General features: G+C 39.1%; 1 pseudogene; it reads left to right on the plus strand.

Moving 5' to 3' along the window:
- The first annotated feature begins 399 nt into the window (after positions 1-399).
- Positions 400-13,122, plus strand: LOC147427796 (uncharacterized; annotated as a pseudogene).
- The last annotated feature ends 12,643 nt before the right edge of the window (positions 13,123-25,765 follow it).

Below are 25,765 nucleotides of genomic sequence, written 5' to 3' on the forward strand. Positions count from 1 at the left end.
AGAGAGAGAGAGAGAGAGAGAGAGAGAGAGAGAGAGAGAGAGAGAGGAGGCAAGAGAGATGTAGAAGAAGGAGATAAGACCACACACGATTTTGTACAAATGAAAGAGAGTTCATTTAGGGTTTTCTTGAGCCCTATAAAGGCTTTACAATAAGAGGTTCACACATGGACAACCGCCCAAGTTGGGCTGATCTTAACAATTTTGGAGTTAGAGTGCGTTTGCATGCAGAAAATGCTAAGCTTCAGGACATATAGGTATGCAAAAAGCTTTGGTTTGGTTGCAGTGTGTGCATACGCTGTTTAGTATAGTAAAACAGGTATATGTATGCAGATTGTGGCTACTCATGGTAATCGACTATTTTTAGCAGGCTGCTTGAAGACTATATGAAGGGTTGGAAACATGTCGTCCAACAATGATGGGCTTAACCAGGTTGTCAGTGAGAAGCTGGACAAGAACAACTTCCATGCTTGGAAGTTCAAATTGACCAATTTCCTTATGGGAAAAGGTTATTGGGACTACATTGATGGAGATCATGAGGTAGTACCACTGTTGCGAAAGGAAGGTGCGACTGCTGTGCAAATTAAGACATTTAAAGATTGGAACCAAAAGGAGCTTGGAAGGTCATGTACTGGCTTTCTGTCAATGTATAGGACACTGTAATTGGGCATATACAAGATGCGCAATCTCCTAAGGAGGCTTTGGGACACTTTGTTGTCATTGGATGTGACCAACACAAAGGCAAGGAAGCTGCAGTTGAAGACTGAGCTGAATACTGTGCAGAAGAAAGTATGTTCATCAATGACTATTTGTTGAAGATAGAGAACATATGTGAGTCACTTGCATCGATTGGTGTTACACTCGATGATGATGATAAAGTAGAAGTCTATCGAGGTTTGGGTCCTGAGTACAAACAATTTAAAACTCGCATCCATCTTCAAGAGAACGTTCCCTCGTTTACAGATTTGGTGTCCTTATTGATCGTGGAAGAGAAGAAACTTGAGGAAGACTCCTCTATGTAGGGTGGTAACAATTTTGAATAGGTCCTTTTCAACACAAATGAAGAGGAATAGGACGTGGCACAGGTCGTGGATGAGGCCGAGGAAGAAGAAACAACCAAGCACAACAACAAAACAACAATCATGGTTAGAACACAGCTAGTGGTCAAGGAAATTTTTGAGGCAGGGGGAGTCCAAGAGGTCGTGAAAATGTGCAGCGTAATAATGCAAATCAACACAAAATTGTAGTTTGTTGGGGATGTGGAAGACATGGTCACTTTGAGCGCGACTACTCAAACAAGAGGCAACAAAACAATTGTGCAACTACTAGCACAAATGCAGATAAGTTCTAGAGGCTATTTATGATGCAGCACATGCTGAATGCTATGTCTGCAAATGCAGAAAAATCTGGTGATAATGTTTGGTATGTGAGTTCTAGTGCATTGAATCACATGACTAGCCATGGTGAATGGCTTAAGGAAATGCAAACATTACAAAGTCTTGGTAATGTAGAAACTGGGGATGATACTGCATATCCCCTTATGCATACAGAAAATGTGCCATTGTCTATGACATATGGTAAAGTGAAGTACCTAGATGATGTACTACATGTACCCAACATTACAAAGAACCTGGTTTCTATTGGGCAAATGGTTGAGTAGGGTTTACAAGTCAGGTTTAACTCTGATGGTCTCTTTGTCGAAGAGCATAAGAAAGATGGAAGGCTGGTTGCACAAGAAAATAAAGTGGACAAAATGTTTACTTTGGATGTAAATGTGCGCGAGGTGAATGTTGCCATATTTGCATGAGGTGCAGGTGTTGTTCCAACTTCCAGATATAGAGATTTTGGCACAAACGTTGTCGTGCTGTGACACGTACATAGTGGGAACGCATGCTACAAGATCTATCTTGTATTTTTTTAGATACATAATTATATTTCCTATAGTGTACATATGCATATTTAAGTATAATAATAAGCCTTCTATCTCATCCTATTATTTTTCTCAAGGGTAACATATCCTTACTTTACCATCAGAAAATACTATGGGAAAAGCATCAATAGCTCCGCCTCTTTAACTTGGGGCAAAAAGCATTGATTCTTTATTTCTACTATTTCGTTATCATCTCACACCCTAGCTAGATCCTATATCTAGGGTAAACTCCAATATATATATATTCTATGTATTGTTTATACTTTTCTTATATTTCTTTTTAAATAGCTACTAGGAGAGAATCAAATCCTAGTGGGACACTAGGTGGCATGATTTCAAAGATACACTTATTTTAATGCATTATTGCAAGCATGATTACAAAACTTTGTCAAGGAGCAATTTCATGCTTTCATATGGCATGAGGTGTCTTTTGGAATTAAATGAAAGTCTAGGCTAAGGAGACCACATGAAGACTTTTGCTGCCATAAATGGACCCTATTTTTACACAAGGTTCCAATCCGAATTGGAAAACGATTTTAAAATGAAAATCGTAGATAATGAGCTGAAGTTTTTGTCCATATTTTTACTTTTTTATTTGGAGCCACGGTTGAGGAGATATGATCAAAATACTGGACCCCAGTCTGCCCACATCATGCAGGGGCAGCTCATTTCCAACTTTTCCAATTCCTGTTCACACTGGCTCCTCTCTTCTTGTGTAAACCCTTGGGGGTTCCCTTCACCTATAAAAGGGGACCTCTTCTTCCTTGGAAGGAACTCAAGCATTCAAGCCATTGATGAGAGGAATTCTCGAGGGAGTGAGTAGTAATGCCTAATTGTACTTAGCCATTAACATAAGCCCAAGCCTACACTTTGTCCTAGAGGAAGACTAGCCATTCTTGTACGCTATCCTTGGAAGATCAACTCTAATCAAAGAAGGTCTTGCACTTGGTGTATCAATCAAAGTGGAATTATCCACTCTTCTTCTCTCTCCCATCAATAATGGTGCCGAAGGGTTTCAAGTAAGATGTGTTATACATTGATGTTTTCTTGATTTCTTGTTGTTTTCATTTTCATCTCTAATCCAACATATACATATATATGTATCTAATCTCATCTCCTTAACCAAACCTATCTCTCTCATTCTTAGTAATTCATCCTCTTTAGGTTCTCTTTGCTACAGGTACATCTCTCCCCGCAGTATCCTTATTGCCTATGGGCAAGAATAGGGCTTGGGAGGGAAACTTCTCATCTCTTCACTTCTCTCATATCTACAATTCTCACATACTATCCTAGATGAATAACCCACATGATGATCATTTCTATCGCTTTCACTCTATACGATCTATTAGAACTAACGTATGGATTAGCCGTAAAATACACTTTCAACAACGTATAGTGTTTCTCTTCGGCCCTGAAAGGCTCAATGAAATACTTCTATCACCGGATCCCATCATACTACCTCTCATAGACTATAATTTTTCTTTTGATGTAAGCGTAGTTATCTTGCTATGAACCAAGAGGATTTGTACACACAATTAATCCCAATCACTAGACAAAATATCTACATTATGGTAAGCACAAAACTACAATTCCAAAGAACAATTCGTAGCCTATTTGGTCAGCCAAGATTGAATGCCATTAACTCATCCATTAACCCTTTCATATTACCCATGATACGATATGACCATAGCCTTGATGTTTTCATCTTCGTATTGTTTTGACATTCTCTTTTGCGTTCTTTCTTTGTGTGTGTGAATGCAAGAGAGAAAGAGTGAGTCTTCTTTGATTGCACTTCTTTCCAAACCCTAGTCTTCATGGCATCTATGGTTTAACTCCTTCATATAGTTTTTGTTGAGTTCTCTCACAAACTCTCACAGCCATAAGCCCGGTGCTTTCCTGGCAAGACCGCAAATTTCTCGACATATTTTTGGTGAACCCGACGCGAATCTGCTAGGGTGAGAGTTTGTGGGTAACCATGGGTGATCATGTTGAGCAACAGGGTATGCATTTTGACCCAACAACAATGCAAATGTTTCAAGCATTTGCAATGTTCATGCAACAAGAACATGCTACTGAAAGAAGGGAGATTTCAGCGACGAAGGCCATACAAGCGGTCGTCAACAGAATGGATCAGTTCAATGGCAAAGATGTAACCAAGTACTTACGCGAGTATGTAAAGGAGATGGAGCTGCATCACGTGTCAGAAGGTGAGATGATTCAAAGCTTTGAGCTAGTTGTTGCTCCAGAAATTAGGGAGCATGTTAGGGCAATTAAAGATGGGCATGGGAGAAATTGGGAAGAACTCAAAGTAGCTTTAAAGGAGGAATATTTCATGGAGGACTCTGAGAGAGTGACCAAAAGGACATTCTTAGAATGGGTAGTCAAGACAAAGCAAGGACTATCAATAACAGAGCTACTTAGGGAATTTGAGCGGCGCTATGCACAACTCACTAGGACAGAAAGGGCCACACTAGATGCAGAGAAGACAGATCTTTTCTTACAAGCTGCAGGTAAAGAGTTTCAAGAAAATTTGGAGGTTCTTCTTGAAGATAAAGATGCTGAGCAAGGACTAAAGACCGACTGGAATGAGGTTGAAGGTGCTGTCTCACTGCTTGCCAAATGACAAAGAAGAAGGGACAAGATGGTAGTAAACACTACAAGTCCTTCCACCTCAACTTCTGACAAAATGGTAAAGCCTACTTTTATCGCTCCTAAGTTTGATGAGTCCATGCTAGATGAGCTTGTGAAGGGAACGCGTGACTTGAAGGTGAAGTTTGCAAAGCTTGAAGAAAAAGGCCAACCATCAGGGCCACTTCCTAGGCAAAGACAACAGCCCAAAGAAGGGTTTGTTAATAGATGTATTTGGTGTGATAGTACAGACCATGTAAGAAGGGATTGTGATGATTTTAGTGATGCTTTGTCAAAAGATTTTGTCTTTTTTAAGGATGGTAAAATCCACTTAAGAGAGACAGGTCTACCCTTGAGAACTAACTTTGGGAAGGGGGAAATGCAAACCTTAGTTGAAGATATGGCAACCAAGCATGCCACCTCTTCAGTTGAGGCAGCTACTTATGGAGTAAAAATTGAACATTTTTGTGATGAAGAGGTGAGTGACCATCATGGTCAAATTTGGCCAAATGTCATGCAATTAGCTAAAAAGGGAAAGCTTACAAAAGAAATTCTACATGAAGCAGGTAATTGCATACATCTAGAAACAGGATGGAATGATCCAGTGGACTCATTGTCAGTGCATGCCTACATTACAAAATGCCAACAAAATGAGGCAATTGTAGAAGAGAAGCGTAGACGTGAGCATGCTGATGAAGGACCATCAAAAAGAGCTTCTAGAAGTGGGGGAAGAAGCGACTCAATGCCTTCTCAAACACCCTCAACACAAGGAGCATCTCCACCTGAATTACTCATGGAGGAGTCTACAACAGGAAAGAAGAAAGAGCCAACGAAAGGTAAGACAAAAGGCCCAACTTATAAACTACAATCTAATATTGAGGTTGCTACAGATTTAAAGAAAGTCTTGGAGGAAAGGATCTTGAATAGCAAGATTGAGTTTACTCTGGGAGAAGTTCTTGGCATTGCAAAGCGTGAATTCCATGAGGAGATCATTGACATCATCAAGAGAAAGAGGCAAACCCTTGTTGAAGTTTCTCGTCCACAGGTTGAAGGGGAAACCTCAAAGACACAAGGGATGCAACTGCAAAATAAGAAGAATGATGGAGCTGTGGTAGGATGCTACCAATCTAGTGGGAGAGTGAAGCAAGTGTATTTCTCAAATGATGATGAAGAAGTTGAAGATATTCCTAGGAGTTACTATTCACGAAGTCATTGGGCAAGGGCTACTACAGAAACTTTGGTCAAGGTAGGTGATCTTGAAGAGACATTTGTTGCCTTGATTGACCATGGTTCAGAAATAAACATAATGCCAAAGAGTCTCTACAACAAGTGCAAATGGCCGATGGACACAGATCATGGCTGGATGGTAAAAGTGGCAAACAATTCATCCGGTGAATTGTATGCAGCATGTCCAGGTGTGAAGGTAACAATAGGTGATGTAAAGATTGACCAAAACTTCTTTGTACAGGATACATCTTCATATCATCTCATCCTTGGACAACCCTACATTGTGGGAGTTCGAATGGAAACAAAGGTAATGGATGATGGTTCAGCATATGCTAGAATACGTAGCAAAGATGGTAAACGAGCTGTCCAATTTCTCACAGTCTGTGTAAACCATGAAAGAAATCGTGACAACCTCAGAGAACATCCTCTACCAAAGGTAAACAAAGAGTTTCATGATCATAGAGAAATGATGGGTTTTGGCCAAGTACCATTGTAAAGCGGGATTGCAGTGGTACAGAAAGAAAAAGGGTCTCACTTGATCCAAAAATAGGTGAAACTTTCTCGATGAGCTCCTTGGTAACAAGGAATGGATCAGTATGTTTTACAAAACTTGAAGATTTGAAGAGATATGAGAGGCAATATGTGCATAATGTACAAATAGGCATGAAAAAGAGTGGGTTGCTAAAGCCTACTGAAAATGTTTTGGGTTTGTGTGAACAAGTTTCTTTTGTAGATACTATGGGTGAGCTTGATGCTATAATGAGGTCTAGTTTGCATCTTGAAAATGAAGTTGTGGAAGTTTGCTCTATGGAAATGTATCAAGTAATAGAAGCCTTTAAAGAAAGCCAAACAGTTGGCCCAGAAGTCCATGTTGAAACTAAATACAAGAGTGTAGCAAAGAAGGTGAAACCAGTAGCTTCACCCTTACCACCCAACAACAAGGAAAAGATTGAACAGGCTTCTTTACAACCAAGTTTGTGGAATCCTAAAAAGATCGGGCATACCTTCACAAAGGAGTCCTTTCAAGAGTTGCAGATTGGTTGTGAGGAGTTTCTAACACAGGAGGAGACAAAGTGCTTCAAAGAAATGCTTTCAAAGCATGGTAAGGCTTTTGCATTTGAGCCACATGAGATAGGATGTGTTGATCCTTATATTGTAGCTCCTATGGTAATTTTCACAATACCTCATGTGCCTTAGAATCTGCGGCCTATTCCGGTTCCAAAGGCTCATTTGCCAAAGTTAGTAGAGCTACTGAATGAGAAAATCAAAATGGGAATCTTGGAGCCTTCTTGTGCTCCATACTCAAACAGGTGGTTCACAGTTCCAAAGAAGAATGGTTCTCTACGCTTCATCCAAGATATGCAACCAGTAAACAAGGTGACAATTAGAAATGTAGGAACAGGTCCAATTGTGGATGAATTTGCAGAGGCATTTACAGGGAGGGCAATCTACTCAATGGGGGATCTCTACTCAGGGTATGATCAATTTCATCTTGCAATCAAAAGCAGAGACTTGACAACCATGAGGACACCTTTGGGTTTGGTAAGGATGTGTACCTTGCCACAGGGAGCAACCAACTCGGTTGCACATATGATGAATGGGATGAATAAGGTCTTACGTGACTTTATTCCTCAAATCACAATGCCTTTCATTGATGATTTGCCTATCAAAGGATGTGAAGAAAGTGACAAAGATGAAGCTTTGGATCTCAAGGGATGTCGCAGGTTTGTGGTAAATCACATAAATGATTGTGATAAAATTTTGTCTAGGTTGGAAGAAGTGAATCTTACATTGTCAGGGAAAAAGTCTATGTTTGGTGTCAAAGAAGTGCTCATTGTGGGGCACATGTGCGGGCCATATGGTAGGAAACCTTGTCCATCAAAGGTAGATGCCATCCAAAGAATGAAAGAAACATGCACTAGCATCACTGAGGTTAGAAGGTTTCTGGGAGCATGTGTCTTCTATGTTATTTGGATTCCACATTATGCACATGTAGCTGATCCTCTTTATCAGCTGCTTAGAAAGAATCAAAAGTTTAAATGGACAGAAGCACATGTAAAATCCATGAAAAAGCTAAAGGAGTTACTCCAGTCAGCAACGACTTTGAGAAAGGTAGACTATGAGTGTCAAAGGCCAGTGATTGTGACAGTAGATACCAGTCCTACAGGGATTGGATGGGCAATAGGGCAAGATGACAAAGAAGGACACAGGTATGTGGTAAGATTTGGAGCAAAGGTACTAAGTGCTCGCCAAAGAAACTATCCACAGATAAAGAGAGAGTTATGGGGTATGGTTACAGCCTTGAAAAGTGGGAAAGAGTACCTAATTGGTGCATGTGTGGTTGTAAAAACAGATTGTCTACCACTTCTTGGGATGATTACAAGCTGCTCAACACCAGACATTGCTATGTTGCGGTGGATTGCCTACATTAAGTCCTTAAATCCCGAGTTTAAGCACATTGCAGGTAAAGACAATACAGTGGCAGATATGCTATCAAGGGCAAGGTATGAAGATGAGTCACAAATGATTGATGAGGGAGATGATGTAGGCACAAAATTCTATTCTATCTCTCATGTCAAAGGTAACAATGTCTGCATGACTAATTCACTTGAATTGTTCTTGAAGGATCTTTATGAAGGTGATTGGCTTTCTATTGGAAGGTACTTGAGTACTCTAACAAAACAGGATGATTGGTCTGAACAAGAATTCAAGAGGATACGCAGGAAAGCATATGGGTACTTTTTAAGGGATGGTTACTTGTGGAAGCATCCTAAACAAAAGGGTGCTACACCACAACGGGTTATATGTAAAAAAGAGACTCAAGTAAAGCTCATGCAAGAGTTTCATGAGAGTCTATGGGCTGGACACAGGGGTGTGTGGACAACCTTCTCCAAGTTGAAAGAAAAATACTGATGGAAGGGTATGTATAAAGATGTATCTCAGTTTGTAGAGTCATGTGTAACTTGTCAAATGTATTCAAATGTTCGACATCATGATGGATTGCACCCTACATATCCACTAGCCATGCACTATAAATGGGTTGTGGATCTAGTCACGATGCCTTTAGGACTATGGCAGATGAGATACTTGGTTCTTGCACGAGAGGACCTAACTAACCAGGTTGAAGGAAGAGCATTAAGAGCTAAGACCACAGAAGCTGTGTGCAAATTCCTTCTTGATGAGGTGATTTGCCGTTATGGTTGTGTGGGAAAAATCACTGCAGATCGAGGTGAACTGGATGCCGAAGAAGCAAGGGAGTTCTTTTCTAGATTAGGGATCAAGATTTCTCTTACTACAGCTTACAACCCTGAAGGCAATGGAAAGAGTGAAAGAGGGCATCCTCCTATCATCAAAGCTTTGGCCAAGGCTTGCGAAGGAAGAGTTGGTGAGTGGCCAAAATTGTTACCATATGCTTTATGGGCTGATCGTACAACACATAGCTCAGTAACTAGCTACATGCCTGCGGAGCTAATGCATGGTCAAAAGCCAGTGATGCCGATTGAGGATACAATTCCCACATGGAATGTACTACCTTGGCAAGAGGGGCTTAGTAGGGAAGATCTCCTTGCACTGCGTATAAGGCAGCTAGAGAGAAGACCTGGAGACATTGAAGCTGCAAAAGAACGACTCAAAAATGCAAGGTTGAAAAACAAGGACTATTTTGATAAGCGACATCGACTCAGGAGCAAAGCAATTGACAAAGGTGACTGGGTTTTAGTGTATGATAGTAGCCTTGATAACCAGCACACAGTCATGCGTAAGTTCTCAAAAAGATGGTTTGGACCGTATGTTGTAAAGCATATGCATGAAAATGCTACTTACAGCTTGTCTGAACTAGATGGTACAGAAGTAAAGATTCCCATTGCAGGAAAAAGGATTAAAATGTTTAAGAGAAGAGGAGACAATGATCTAGAAGATATGGATGAGGAAGAAGAGAAAAACACAGGTGAAGATCAAAGTGAACATGAAGCTCTGGAATCATCCAGTGGAGAAGAAGACAAGGAAGATGTACAAGAGGTCTAATCTTACAAAGAGACAATGTGGCACATACCGGAGGATGTGCAGGTTTAGAGGGGGTGGATGTCGTGCTGTGACACGTACATAGTGGGAACGCATGCTACAAGATCTATCTTGTATTTTTTTAGATACATAATTATATTTTCTATAGTGTACATATGCATATTTAAGTATAATAATAAGCCTTCTATCTCATCCTATTATTTTTCTCAAGGGTAACATATCCTTACTTTACCATCAGAAAATACTATGGGAAAAGCATCAATAGCTCCGCCTCTTTAACTTGGGGCAAAAAGCATTGATTCTTTATTTCTACTATTTCGTTATCATCTCACACCCTAGCTAGATCCTATATCTAGGGTAAACTCCAATATATATATATTCTATGTATTGTTTATACTTTTCTTATATTTCTTTTTAAATAGCTACTAGGAGAGAATCAAATCCTAGTGGGACACTAGGTGGCATGATTTCAAAGATACACTTATTTTAATGCATTATTGCAAGCATGATTACAAAACTTTGTCAAGGAGCAATTTCATGCTTTCATATGGCATGAGGTGTCCTTTGGAATTAAATGAAAGTCTAGGCTAAGGAGACCACATGAAGACTTTTGCTGCCATAAATGGACCCTATTTTTACACAAGGTTCCAATCCGAATTGGAAAACGATTTTAAAATGAAAATCGTAGATAATGAGCTGAAGTTTTTGTCCATATTTTTACTTTTTTCTTTGGAGCCACGGTTGAGGAGATATGATCAAAATACTGGATCCCAGTCTGCCCACATTATGCAGGGGTAGCTCATTTCCAACTTTTCCAATTCCTGTTCACACTGGCTCCTCTCTTCTTGTGTAAACCCTTGGGGGTTCCCTTCACCTATAAAAGGGGACCTCTTCTTCCTTGGAAGGAACTCAAGCATTCAAGCCATTGATGAGAGGAATTCTCGAGGGAGTGAGTAGTAATGCCTAATTGTACTTAGCCATTAACATAAGCCCAAGCCTACACTTTGTCCTAGAGGAAGACTAGCCATTCTTGTACGCTATCCTTGGAAGATCAACTCTAATCAAAGAAGGTCTTGCACTTGGTGTATCAATCAAAGTGGAATTATCCACTCTTCTTCTCTCTCCCATCAATAATGGTGCCGAAGGGTTTCAAGTAAGATGTGTTCTACATTGATGTTTTCTTGATTTCTTGTTGTTTTCATTTTCATCTCTAATCCAACATATACATATAAATGTATCTAATCTCATCTCCTTAACCAAACCTATCTCTCTCATTCTTAGTAATTCATCCTCTCTAGGTTCTCTTTGCTACAGGTACATCTCTCCCCGCAGTATCCTTATTGCCTACGGGCAAGAATAGGGCTTGGGAGGGAAACTTCTCATCTCTTCACTTCTCTCATATCTACATTTCTCACATACTATCCTAGATGAATAACCCACATGATGATCATTTCTATCGCTTTCACTCTATACGATCTATTAGAATTAACGTATGGATTAGCCGTATAATACACTTTCAACAACGTATAGTGTTTCTCTTCGGCCCTGAAAGGCTCAATGAAATACTTCTATCACCGGATCCCATCATACTACCTCTCATAGACTATAATTTTTCTTTTGATGTAAGCGTAGTTATCTTGCTATGAACCAAGAGGATTTGTACACACAATTAATCCCAATCACTAGACAAAATATCTACATTATGGTAAGCACAAAACTACAATTCCAAAGAACAATTCGTAGCCTATTTGGTCAGCCAAGATTGAATGCCATTAACTCATCCATTAACCCTTTCATATTACCCATGATACGATATGACCATAGCCTTGATGTTTTCATCTTCGTATTGTTTTGACATTCTCTTTTGCGTTCTTTCTTTGTGTGTGTGAATGCAAGAGAGAAAGAGTGAGTCTTCTTTGATTGCACTTCTTTCCAAACCCTAGTCTTCATGGCATCTATGGTTTAACTCCTTCATATAGTTTTTGTTGAGTTCTCTCACAAACTCTCACAGCCATAAGCCCAGTGCTTTCCTGGCAAGACCGCAAATTTCTCGACAACGTATTGGTCATGTAAATTTGCAGAGGCTAAAAATGATGCAGACTAAAGAGATGGTTACAAATTTACCTATGTTTTGGGTTCCTAAAATGAAAAAAATATGTAAGCTTGTCAATTTGAAAAGAAAGCAAATCATTCTTTCCTCATGATAAGCATGTAAGCACACAAATGCATTGGATTTAGTGCATACGGATGTATGGGGTCCGACAAAGACTGCATCTATGAGTGGATGTAGATACTATGTGAGTTTTATTGATGACCATACGAGGAAGGTATGGGTCTACTTCATGAAGCCAAAAAGTGAGGTGTTTATGAATTTTCAAAATTTCAAAGTTATGGTTTAAAAACACAGTGGGAAACATATAAATTGCCTGAGGTTAGATAGAGGGGGAGAATAATTTTCCAATGAATTCAATGGTTTTTTGAAAAAAACATGGAATTCAAAGGCAGTTTTCATGTAGGTTCCGCAGAAAAATGGTGTTGCTGAGTGAAAGAATAGTGACATTACAGAAGTGAATAGAGCATTAATGAATGAGAAGAACATGCCTCATTGTTATTGGGATGAGGCTGTTGCTATAGGTGTCTACATTATGAACAAGACCCCTATTGGTGCAGTACATGATATGAAACTTGAAGAAAGGTTCAATGGTTAAAAACCAGATGTATCATATTTTAAAGTGTTCGTATTTATTACTTATGTGCATGTGACGGATGAGCTAAAAAGTAAGCTTGATCCAAAAGCTGACAAATGTGTGTTTATTAGCTATTACCTTGAGCAAAAAGGGTATAAGTGTTACAATCCTATCACGGATAAAGTGAGGGTGAGCAAGGATGTTTGTTTTTATGAAATGGAAAGTTGGTATGTTGAGGTAAAGGATGATTTGGAGGCTGATATAAGAGAGAATGTGGCTGCAAAAAATACATGTGCACAGTCACAAGTTTTAAGTGAGCTGCAGGGGTCCTCTAGTGCAAGTCATGGTGAGAATCCATGGAGTGGCAGGTTACGTGAAAGAGCGAGTCCTGCAAACTCTTCAAATGTTTCAAGGAAAGGAAAGAAAAAAATTGATGATGTCCCTAAGTTTCCAAATTTGAGTGGTGGTTATTATGATGGCGATAGTAGTGGTTCTGAGCAGAGTTTGGATGAGGAGTTTGGTCTACCCTCTGTGAAGACTCCGACTACTACAAGAAGAATGCAAGTAGGGAATAGGGCACCTGGAAGTGATCCTGGACCAAGTAGGTTAGAAAGAGCAAGAAATCGTGTGTAAAGATTGACTTATGACAGTTAAGTGGCTTGTCATTGTGCATTTATGGCAAATATTACAGAGGAAATAGAACCCACATGTTTTGAGGATGCTGTCAAGGATGAAAAATGGTGGCAACCTATGGATGAAGAGATGGATGCACTTGATGAAAATGGAACGTGGGAATTGGTGCCATTACCAAAGGATAAGAAGGAAATTGGATGTAAGTGGGTTTATAGAATAAAGCATAATGTTGATGGTAGTGTGAGCAGGTACAAGGCTAGACTTGTGGCCAAAAATTATGCATAGACTTTTGGGATTAATTATGAGGAGACATTTAGTCTCATAGCTAAGGTAGCTACCATTCTTGTGTTTATTGCAGTGGCTGCCGCATTAAAATGGATGTTGAGACAAATGGACGTAAAGAATGCATTTTTGAATGGAGACTTGGAGGAAACTATGTATATGGAGCAGTCACAAGGGTATGAAGATATGAGGCTACATGATCTTATATGCAGTTTAAAGAAATCATTTTCTGGGTTGAAGCAAGCACCTAGAGCTTGGTATGAGAGGATTGGGGCATTTCTCATTTCATTGGGCTTTGAGATGTGTGATGTACAAGAAGATTGTGGGTAGCTTGATCTACTTGACTATCTCACGTCTAGACTTCAGCTACATAGTTGGATTGGTCACTTAGTTTATGCAGTGTCCCAAGAAACCACACTTGGATGCAGTGAGGTGCACTTTGTGCTATGTGAGTACTACTTTGGATTATGCACTCTTTTATAGGGCTGATGTGGAGTTGCAGCTCTATGGCTATACAAATGCGGATTGGGCTGGTACTACATACAATTATAGGTCTACCAGTGGATTCATGTTCTCACTTGGGAGTGTTATTATCCTATGGAGAAGCCAGATACAACCTACGATTTCTCTTTTGAGTATAAAGGTAGAGTACAGGGGTGCTGCAATGGCGGCATGTGAGGTAGCATGGTTGGGATTGCTTCTTTATGACTTTGGAGTACAGGTACAGAGGCCGGTTGTCATTTACTGGGACAACCTTAGCAGTATACATTTGGCATGAAACCCACTATTTCATGCCAAGATGAATCACATTGAGGTACCTACCTTCATCAGAGAAAGGGTCTTAGCAAGTGATATCGACCTACAATACGTGGTGACGGATGAGCAGGTTTTAGATATCTTTACAAAATCCCTTGGAGTGGTGAAGCTACAACAATTTTGAGTGATTCTTGGCATACAAGAGGTAGTGTTGAGCTTGAACGGGAGTGTTGAGATGTCAAGCTCAACATGTACAACTCTTAGATGACTATAACCGTTAGTCATCATCACTGATGCGCCTTGGTGGATACACTTATCTTTGTCAGTGATACTACACTTGTACTACACCAAGATGGTCTACCTATTGGAGTGATGGAACAGTATCTACTCACCTCACTCATAGAAATTCATACTATACTGTTGTACTAGTCCCCCTTTTATGTTGTATTTTCCCTTATTTTTGTAGACCTTTTATCTTGAGTTTGTAAGGAAGAAGAAGTACAGTATTTTTCCTCCATCTTTGTGTTTGTGTGTGTGTGTGTGTGTGTGTGTGTGTGTGTGTGTGTGCACGCACATTTGCAAGAATCAAGCTCTCTCCTTCTCTATCTCTTGACAATCTTTTCTTTTTCTTTGTCCTCTTCTTATTTTCTTTCTACCTCCGTAGTCTATACTTCACTCAAAGTTTTCTTGAGTTCTTGGTATTTCTTCTTACGCTCCACTTTGGTCCATTTTGGTTGCTCGAACTCATCCATCCTTGGTTCTTTTAGTTTCTTTTGTTTCCTTTCTTTGACAGTCTTTTGAGCTTCTTTCCTCAAGCTCCTAATGCTTTCCTTTGTTTTTGTGTCCTGCGATTATGTAAATTGATATAAGATTTTGTCTTTTACACAATCTTTAGCCTTTACAAGCATCAAGAATTCTATTTTACTTTTCACTCTCGGCATCAAATTCTCTCTAGCCATGTTTAAAGCTCTTTTCTTTGTATAGCGTTGTTGTCGCTTAGGTTTTTAATTTAGAAAGTTATAAAACCTAACATCTGCTATTGTTTCATCTTGATCACTGGAGCATCATTCTCGAATTCAAAATGCTTTGAGAGTCGTAAAACAACTATTTCTCCTCCTTTTCATCATGCTTTATAGTCTTGGGTTCTTTGGAGGTTTGACACTTGTTTTCTTCTTTAATTGCATTGAGTCCCATGTAATATGGTATCAGACCATAACCATCCTTGTCATAGAACTTTGTCATGGGACACTGTCTGCAATAGCACATACATCCAAGGCTTCCAAAATTTGTTCCCACTCTAAAGGCTCTAGTGCTTGTTCTGGAAAGGTTTCTGCGATATAGTCTTTGTCTTCTAAAACCCTTTCTAGGATACATTCCTCTTGTTTTAAGCTACCACAATCTGAAGCTCTGCACATCCATATATATATTTGAATTGATCTAGCCATGTTGTAAGTTCAGATCTGACTAATGTAATTGAATATAAACTCTACAATAGGAGTTCTCATCACATCCTTGTAACAATGGTCTTTTAAATTTATTCTGGTTGTGGTCTCCATATTCCTTAGGTAAATATGGTCATACCCCCAATCCTTAACCGTTTTTAAATGTCTCATGAATGGTCTTTCACGTATGATGTCATAGTTGTTCTTCTTGCCAAAATCAACAATGGCAAATGTATGCTCTTATTCAATCCAGCAAGAGGTGAAAACTATTTTCTCTAGAAGTCTTAGGGGTTTCTCCATATATTCATCTACGAGCTATAGTTTCATTCTAGTTTCTCTTAAAGCACATTTTTCCCTTTTTTTTCCATGTTTCTTTGTAGGAATGTCTACCCTAATCCCATTGTCAAGAATTGCCATGGTGATGACACCTTGAAATTCCACAGGAAGAGTCATATTTCCATCTTCCCCTTCACAATATTCTTTGGATTTGTTTAATGGTACAAACCTGGTATTAGGTGAGGCTTTTCAAGTTTTGAGATTCCCTCTTGAATTTGTGATGAACCTTCACACCAAACTTTTCTAAATAGTCTGCTACCATAGTCCACATGTTAGGTCGTATTTGTAATAGATCAGATAACGTTATTGTACATGTCACCCATGTGGACAAAATGTCTATTAGATCTTTGAGTCAATGACTTTCTTGGAAGAGAGTCTTTGTGATGGGACTGCGACAACATCTGACTTGGCCTCATGCTCTCCCAAATAAGATGGTAACGTTCTTAGCGACTGGGGTTGATTGTCTATATATAGAACATATCCTTGGTCTCCCCAATACAATTGCATTTCTAGATTTATTTGAGATCCAATCTCAAATTTCTCTATCGGTGGAAAAAACACTCATTTTCCACCACTAGTCTAGTTTACACGTTTTCTTAGCCCATTAGCTTCATTGGCCTCTTTGACCCGTTTCCATATGTTAGCAGCGGCTAACACAAGCTACATTGAATATGCATCAAGCGGGAGATATGCTTTGGATGTGCATAATGTTTCCTACTCGCTTTGTAGAAGTCTTCGACTCATTGGGAGTTCCAAAGTTGTATATGCTAGCTAGAGGCTCAAACTTAAACCCATAGTAGAAGGGATTGTGGTGAAAGCCTTTATAAGGAAGCCTTTATGCAAGGAGGCTTCATTCTTGAGTATCCACTCTTGAGGATCCTCTTTTGAGAGCTCTCTCTCTTTTGAGTGTTCACTCTATGGATGGCCTAGCCTTGAGATTAATGCCCATGCTTAAGAGGCTAGTGCTAATCCATTGTAATTAGAGAACCATTCTTAATCTAATCTCTACTTTCTCATTAGTCTACTTCTTCTCTACTCCATTATGTCATGAAGTAGTTTCACATTTCTCATTATTCTAGATTTGAGTATGTGTGATGACTTCTTGCTATTAAGCACTCCTATCCTTCTATAAGCACTCGGTTTGTGATATTTAGCATCACTGATTAGGTTGATTAAGTTGATTCTTAATCTTGTAATTGGTGTGTGTGCCCTATTGTTTGCTTGTATGTGGATAGGTTTTATGAAACTCTAGCACCATTCAACTTGTATGTATAGCTTTTGATGAAGTGCCTTGATTGGCATGTGGTGATTGGAGAGGCCAACACCAATGCAATTAGTGCATGCTTATCATTAGTGTGCTTTGTGTTTCTGGTCTATGTTAAGTCGAACGTCGGTGGGCATAATGTGTGTAGGAGATGCTTGGTTAATGATGTGATTAGAGTTAGTGATTTAATGGCTAACCTCTATTGCATTGGATGAGCATACTCATGAATCCTCTTATTCTATTCATCCGATTCTCTTGCTTCCATGCCCTAGCCGCGGGTTGCCAATCCACGGATTGATAATTTTATGTGGGTTGCAATTAGGTCGTTGCTACAATGCCACCCAACATTTGGAACCGCTGCTGAGGATCGATAACCTAAGCTAGTGAGTATAGGATGTTTAGAATAGAGTAATTTCACTACTAATTCCATTGGTTTTTGAGTATGTGTAACTCAGTTTTTGTTTGATTTGATGATGTTGTGCAAGAAATTGAAGCTAATTTTTGAGTTATGAATACCCCAAACCCCCAAATTTATGAATTTCATAATAACCCTTACTAATTTTGCTTCATTTTCATGCTGATTGTACTAATTTCATGCTAATTTTTACTAATTTTTGACTAATTTTGCTAACCTAACCGCTAACATTTGAAGTGTAATGAATGTTCAATCCCCTTATAAGAGGTGGAATCATCACTCTAATCAAGTTAATTGTGCTAATCCATGCCTAATTGGATGATTTGAGTGTTTGATTTTTGGCCTACAATAGTCAATTTTTGAACCGATTTGATGGTGCACACACTTGTGTGTGCAATAATGTGTCTTTGCATGGAGCAAAGAAATAGCTTGGAGTGTGATTACGATGTAAGTGCACTCACTTGCTCATGTCAATTCTTGATCGATTAATGTGGTTCAATGTGTGCTAAAATTAGGTGTGAATTGACCTACACTTTGCACCTAATTTGATTCACTTGGAAGGAAATTGATGGTCAAATTTTGACTAATGAACTTTGGGTGTGTCAAGATAATGCTTAATTCTCATCAAGAATTCATGTGCGTGCATAAAAATCATTGTGTGTGTAATGCACCAAAGAAGGAAAAAACTGTCATCTTGAAGCACACACCTAAAAATACACCCTTAAAAGCGTGCACACAATCCTTTGATGACGGCATACCCACTTGCAGATCTTGTACCCGTTATTAGTGGCCCTTATTGCAAGGCTCACCATGAGCTCAGGCACGCACACACGCGCGCGCTTGTGATTACTGGCCCCACCCCGTCATTGTTGTATTCACTGGCCACTGTGTGAAAACCCCACAAAAACACACACACACACACACTCTGCTTTGTCGCTTTTGATGCTTGTCATCTTGACTAGGTGTTGATCATAGGATCCCACCCACTCACCATACTCACCACTTTCCTCAAGCGCCCGATTATTATGCACCCAGTAATGCAAGTTCACACCCACTTTTGGCAGGTTTCACTTTTGCTGCAATTTGTTTGCTTTTGCCTCTGTTTTTTACTTGCAAACAAAGCACATATACTCCTATCACATGGAGTTTGGACCACAAAATCAGTACTCTTAGAAGTTAGTGGTGGCTTAACCTCACCGTTACAGCTTTTAGTAGACCCACCATCAAAACACACACGCCATATTGCGGTGACCCCAGTAACTAGTTACTAGTACTCTGCGATTGATTGAAACATGCTTGAGAATTTGAGCTTGGCATTGCTTGTTATATTTTAGTGCTTAATTTGAATGCAAAATCATTGTATAGCGCTAAAATTTCAGCTTCTTTGAATGACCATGAGAGGGCAGTAAAATACTAGCGTTCATTAGCAAAGGTTAGAACCAAGCGAAGGGAGACATTGGGCAGTCTCTAAAACCCCTATTTGCCTGGTCTTGACCCCACTACAAATGGAGTTCACCAAAGACATATATAAAAAAAAGGTCAGAACCAAGCGAAGGGAGACATTGGGCAGTCTCTAAACCCCCTATTCGCCTGGTCTTGACCCCACTGCAAATGGAGTTCACCAAAGACATATAAAAAAAAAAGGTCAGAGCCAAGCAAAGGGAGACATTGGGCAGTCTCTAAAACCCGTATTCGCCTAGTCTTGACCCCACTGCAAATGGCATTCACCAAAGGCATATCAAAGAAGGTCAGAACCGAGGAAAGGGAGACATTGGGCAATCTCTAAAACCCATATTCGCCTGGTCTTGACCCCATTGCAACTGGCATTCAACAAAGGCATATCAAAGAAGGTCAAAACCAAGCGAAGGGAGACATTGGATAGTCTGTAAACCCCCTATTCTCCTGGTCTTGACCTCGCTAACTGAAAAAACTCTTAGTGATATGTTTTGGCATCTTTTGAGAGTTACATTGCACATGCAATAATGCTTGATTGAGACATTCTATGTACTTAAATTTGGGCATGACATTAACTGTGCATTTTAGTGCTTGCTCTAAATGAAAAAAAACCTTGCATAGCACTAAACTTGAGATTTTGTGAATGATCATGGGAGGGCAGTAAAATTTTGAGCTTGTGATTGATTGTGAATTCCTTGAGTGCTTGTGTTGAATTTCCAAATGCTTAAGAGCACTAATGATTTGAGTTGTTTTAAAGGGATGTGGAAAGATTGAACTTTCATTTATCCAAGAAGGGGTCATCATTGCAATATATTGCAAATGTGGCTATTTAGAGCCATTCCAATTATTTGGATTAAAAGTTGTTTACATGCTAGCTCATAGCTTGCATAGCTCATCGCTTGGTCTAAAGTGAGAATGTTTTCGTTTGAGCTAGTGTTTACCCAGTTTTTTTGAGAGCTTTCAAGTACAAAATTTGGATATTAAAGAGCCATTCATTTTCATTTTATCAAGTTGAAGTCATCTCTCTAGCTCATAGATTGCTCTAAAATTGTAAAATTGCATGTGAGCTAGTTGTTAGCCAACTTTTTGGAAAGCTTTAAAATATAAAATTCGGCTTTCAAGAGCCACTTCATGTCATCAAAGTTGCATTATTTTCAGCTCTTAGCTTGTTTTTAATTCCATATTTCATTGAGCTAGAAACTAATCAACTTTTGAATCATGCAGGAGAGGTTGTAAAAATTGTAAAAATTGCTTATGTAGAAGCATTTTTTTCTCTCTCATTGTTGATATGTATGCATAAATTTGCTATCAAAGAGCATAATTGTGCATAACCAAAGGCACTTTTTTCCCTTGGGTTTTTTCCCTTTGACAAATTCAGATATGCAAGACCTTAGCTTTAGGTTTTCATTAATGTTTTTTTTGTGTGTTTTTGGATTTCAATAAGTAGCTTTTGGAGCTTGTGTTTACACTTAGCTTCAATCAACTTGGGTTGTAATAAAAAGATCAAGAGACTTCTCTACACAAAGGGGATGCTTGCTCAAAGATTCTCAAAAGAGCACATGAATAGGTGAAATCCTTCCATGATTTTGCTCTTTTGTTCATCTCTTCATTCTCTATGCTTGGCTTAAAGTAATTTTTTGCTTCTAACCTATGGTTCTTTCATGTTGAAAAGCTAGGCATACTAAATTTTCAACACTTTGCTTTGTGATAAAAAAATTAGGTTTTATGTGTGCTAATCATAGGTAATTGACCTAGACCTTAGGTTAATGTAGGTTCATTTTTCATTAGTCATAGACTCTAAGTGATAGTCTTAATACTCCATTCATTTTTAACATGACCTAGGGCTATGATTAGGCTTTAGTCCTTTAGTCCATTTGCCATTAGCATCTCATCTTGGAAGCAATAAAAATTGCTTAAAAAATGAATCAATGAAGCAATAAAGTGTCAAGAAAAAGTAGCAAAAATGCTACTAGACACATGAAAAGAAAATTTCTATGTTATGTTGTGTCTATGTGAGGCCTAGCACCTTATTTGCACTTGGCAGGCGAGGAGAATCACCTTGGCTCGCTTGGTCAAGACCCTAAACTAATACCCTAGGTTGATAAGGGTTAGGCATCGCCTTGGTGGGTTAGTAGGCTTTTGGGACACCTTCTTGAGGGTTCAAGGAGCTGAGAGTCGTACCTAGATTTACCTTGGGGTGGTAGCCTTGTGATGTGTTTTACTTTTTTCAATAAATGACAAAAACAAAACTTCCATGAGCTTTAAAAAGCTATGACAATGTACTAACAGATTAGGAGTTGTTTTATCGCCCGTAGACATGATAGGCTTGAATGATTTATTAAGATTGGTCACATAGTTTTTAGGCTAGTAGGTTTATGAACTTGCATTAGCTTAGGGTCTTAATTGATTGCTTGTGTTTCATGCATAAAACTGAAATTTCAAGTGGTTTAATCTTCATGATACTTTGAGTGTTTTTTTGGTTTATGTAGTTTAGATTTTGACTATGATTCACCCATCTTTTAGAAGCAAAAAAATAACTTTGCATGATTGTTTATTGTACTTCATGTTTTTATCCTTGTTGGCATTTGATACTCATTACTTGATCTTATGATTTGCAGCTCAATATTTCTTCCATGGACTTGCTTTCTACCATGTCACCGTGTTTTGCTTCACCGGCACACGAGGACATGCGCCAAATTAGGAAGGGGGGAATGTTAGCAGCGGCTAGCACAGGCTACACCGAATATTCATCAAGCGGAAGATATGCTATGAATGTGCATAGTGTTTCCTACTCACTTTGTATAAGTCTTGGGCTCATTGGGAGTTCCAAAGTTGTATATGCTAGTTAGAGGCTCAAACTTAAACCCATAGTAGAAGGGATTGTGGTGAAAGCCTTTATAAGGAAGCTTTTATGCAAGGAGGCTTCATTCTTGACTATCCACTCTTCAGGATCCACTTTTGAGATCTCTCTCTCTCTCTCTCTCTCTCTCTCTCTCTCTCTCTCTCTTGTGCTCACTCTATGGATGGCCTAGCCTTGAGCTTAATGCCCATGCTTAAGAGGCTAGTGCTAATCCATTTTAATCTTTCAAAAACATTCATGTGGATCTCGCCTATACTCATCAGCAGCAAAGATCTTCCCATGTACCTTAAGTAGCAAGGGACTTTTAGATCTTCCCTCTATGACCTCGAAAGGTGCGTTCTCTATAGAAGTGTGTACGGTTTTATTGTACGCATACTCTACAAGGGGTAAGTACTTTTCCCATTGTGAGGATTGATCTACTTCTCTGACATAGGCTTTTAGTAGATCTAGGATCGTAAGACTAGCTATCTCACTTTGGCCATCCGTTTGTGGGTGATAGGTCGAAGAGAAATTTAACCTTGTACCTAGGTTCTCAAAGAGACCCTTCCAAAAATTATTGGTTATTCTAGGATCTCTATCCCATACTATAGATGTTGGCAAGGGTCATGGTATTTAAAAATGTGAGATATGAAGAGAGTTCATTTGGTGTGCCTTAATAGTCTTTTTGACAGGTATAAAATTTGTTTATTTACTAAACTTGTTGACTATTGTCCATATTCCTATATTTCCATGGATAGACTTGGACAATCCAAAGATAAAATCCATGGATATGCTCTCCCATGGTGAATTAGAAATTGGCAATAACTGAAGCAATCGAGGTGGCTTCCCTCTATCATACTTCGTCTTTTAGCGCCACACATTTTGAAACATACTCTTGTATGTCTACTTTCATAGTGGGCCGATAGAAGTAGGTTTCTACTCCCCAAAAAGTAGGTTGAATCCTTCTATGTCCTGCATAAGGAGGAGCATGGGATTCGTACATTACTTTCTCACGAAGTGAGTTAGTAACACATAGCCTATTTCCATAGAGAAGATAACCATCCTGCAACTATCATAAAAGATAGATCATTGTGAGTTTTTATAGATACCGCATTTGCTTTTTTGTCATGATAGTACATCGGCCACTTAATTGTGCTTGCCAGCAATGTGAGCAATATGAAAATAACAAAAATTAAATTTCTCACCTCATTTTTTTTTTGGAGAGCTTAATTTGTGCCATAAAATACTTGAGGCTTTGGTGATCCTTGTGTAGGATGAATGGAGTCCCCAAAAGATAGTGCTTCTAGTGCTTCCATGAGTCTAAAGCATGTAGAACAGTAAGTAGCTTCTTTTTATATATGCCCAATACTCGCTCATTAGAGTTAAGTCTTCAACTCTCGTATGTTATGGCATGCCCTTCTTGAACCAAAACTACTCCAAGGCAATCACCACAAGCATCACATTAGACCTCAAATGGCTTTGAGAGATCCGGTAGTCTAAGTGCAGGTTGAGAGATAAGCTTCTCTTTGAGCTTGTCAAAATCATTTTTCTCTTTTACGGTCCATGTATACCTAACGTTCTTTTCGTTAAGTCATGTAATGGTACTGCTAGTAGCAATAATTTCTCTTTGAAGCGTCTAGAGCATGCACACATACCAATAAATCTATGTAGCTCGTGTAGATTCCTTGGACTAGGCCATCCTTTTATTACCTCTAGCTTTGATGATCCATTCAGACGCCATCTTGAGAGATAATGTGATCTAAGTATTGAATCTCTTGTAAGAAAAATTCAGATGTCATCTTGAGAGATAATGTGACCTAAGTATTGAATCTCTTGTAAGAAAAATTCAGATGCCATCTTGAGAGATAATGTGACCTAAGTATTGAATATCTTGTAGGAATTCACTTTTCTTTTGATTAATGAAAAGTTTATTCTCTCTCAAAACTTGAAAGAGTACCTGGAGGTGTTACTTATGCTCCTCAAGAGAATTGGAGTAGATGATGATATCATCAAAGAATACTGCGGTAGGGCCTAGATATTTTCTCCATTAAGCGGTTGAATGTGGCCGGAGCATTTGTCAAGCCAAAAGGCATGACAAGATATTCATAAAGACCAAATGTTATACGAAAATCGTTATTTAAGATATCTTCATTGACTATCCTTATCTGATGATAGCCACTTTTTATGTCAATCGTATTGAAGTAGGTAGACCCTTGTAGTTTATCAAATAGATCTTCTACCCGGGGCATGGGAAATCTATTTTTGATAGTGATTCTATTTAGTGCCCTATAGTCCACACACATACGATATATGTCATCTTTCTTTTGGACTAAAAGGACTGGTGAACAAAATGGTGAAGTGCTAGGCCTCACCATCCCCTTTTCTACCAGTCCATGAAATTTCCTCATGATCTCCTATTGTTGAGCTTGTGAAACTCAATAAGGAGGCTTATTAGGTACTGAGCGTCCTAGTAGAAGCTCTGTTGCATGATCGTCATCCCCTCATTTTGGAGGTAACTCTCTAGGGATATCGTCAATAAAAAATCTTGGAATTTACTTAGGAAAGTAGACAACTCTAATTCCTCTTGATTGCGACCATTTTTTCCTTGAAAAATGTTAGGATCATTTAGAGATTCCTTAACAAAAATCATGTACATGGAAATTGATATTTTCGTTGACTTATCAAAAGCAGGTGTATTTACAAGGGGTATGGTGTTACCCGAATCATTAGCATTCATGTACATATTCTTTTTCCTGTACTTGAAATATAATCTCTTTCCAGAGAGCTTCATTTTGATAGCCATGCAATGGAACCGTGGTGCCCCTCATGTTGGAGAGGGGAGATGAAAAAGTCCTCTTTGTTGACGTAGCTTTGGACGTTGTTGGGCAAAAGAACAAGTGGGACACCTTTACAGCTATATAGCCCAAGAGCATTAAAACTTCAACCTCAGCACAAAAAAGTATACCAAAACCACTCTTAGTAAACCCCAACCAAAAGTCCAATGCTCCCTTGGGAATTTACAAGCACACGCCCACCCAAAGGACCATAGCACATAGGAGCAAAACCCTATCAAAGCACGGATTTACAGCACACACCAACCAATGCATATGAAGACAAGGGACTCCCCTTTCACTATTAAGAATTAAAAACCCACAACTTCAACATCAATTCCACAATTCATAGATACATGCCCTCCCAATGTGTTTGCACACAATTTGTCACTAGGTTGTCATAGCCATAACCATGCAGAGAACTAGTCGTAACTTGAAGAGCACGACTCCAATTGGGACACTTTAAAGCTTGAGATAAATCTTGAGAAATTAACGGCAAGAAAGATGAATATGACCAAAATTGAATGTACACACTGCTATATGCAAAATTGACGCAAATAGAGAGTTGTCCCGACACTACTACACACAGAGAAGGCTAGTTGAGGGCAAAAAAATGCATCAGAAAGCATGGAGAAGCCCAAACGACCCAAAGCCTGCAAAATCCTGAACTTTGGCTGAACTTTTTTAAGTTTTAACATGAGTTTTAGTTATGTACAAGACTCACTTGCAAAAACTCACTAACGGGTACCTACAGTAACTCAACAACTAGTGCTACACTAGCGACTTGCCCTGCATGTACATGTGCTTGCTAAAGCAAGCTAAGAAACCCACAAAACAAGATCCCACACACACTTTTGACATCGGGTGTCATATCCATATGTATAAATTTACAATAAAAGGGGTTTCGAAAATGCACCCAACAATGTGAAGCCTCAATTTCCCAGTTGAAATAACGGATGCGTTTGTCCCTTGAAAGCCCCATTAGTAGTCACAGTGTCTCCCATCTCAAAAGCTTGTATGCCT

Source organism: Adiantum capillus-veneris, chromosome 23 (assembly GCF_014529385.1).
Source record: "Adiantum capillus-veneris isolate H3 chromosome 23, ASM1452938v2, whole genome shotgun sequence".
In the NCBI taxonomy this organism is placed as follows: Eukaryota; Viridiplantae; Streptophyta; class Polypodiopsida; order Polypodiales; family Pteridaceae; genus Adiantum; species Adiantum capillus-veneris.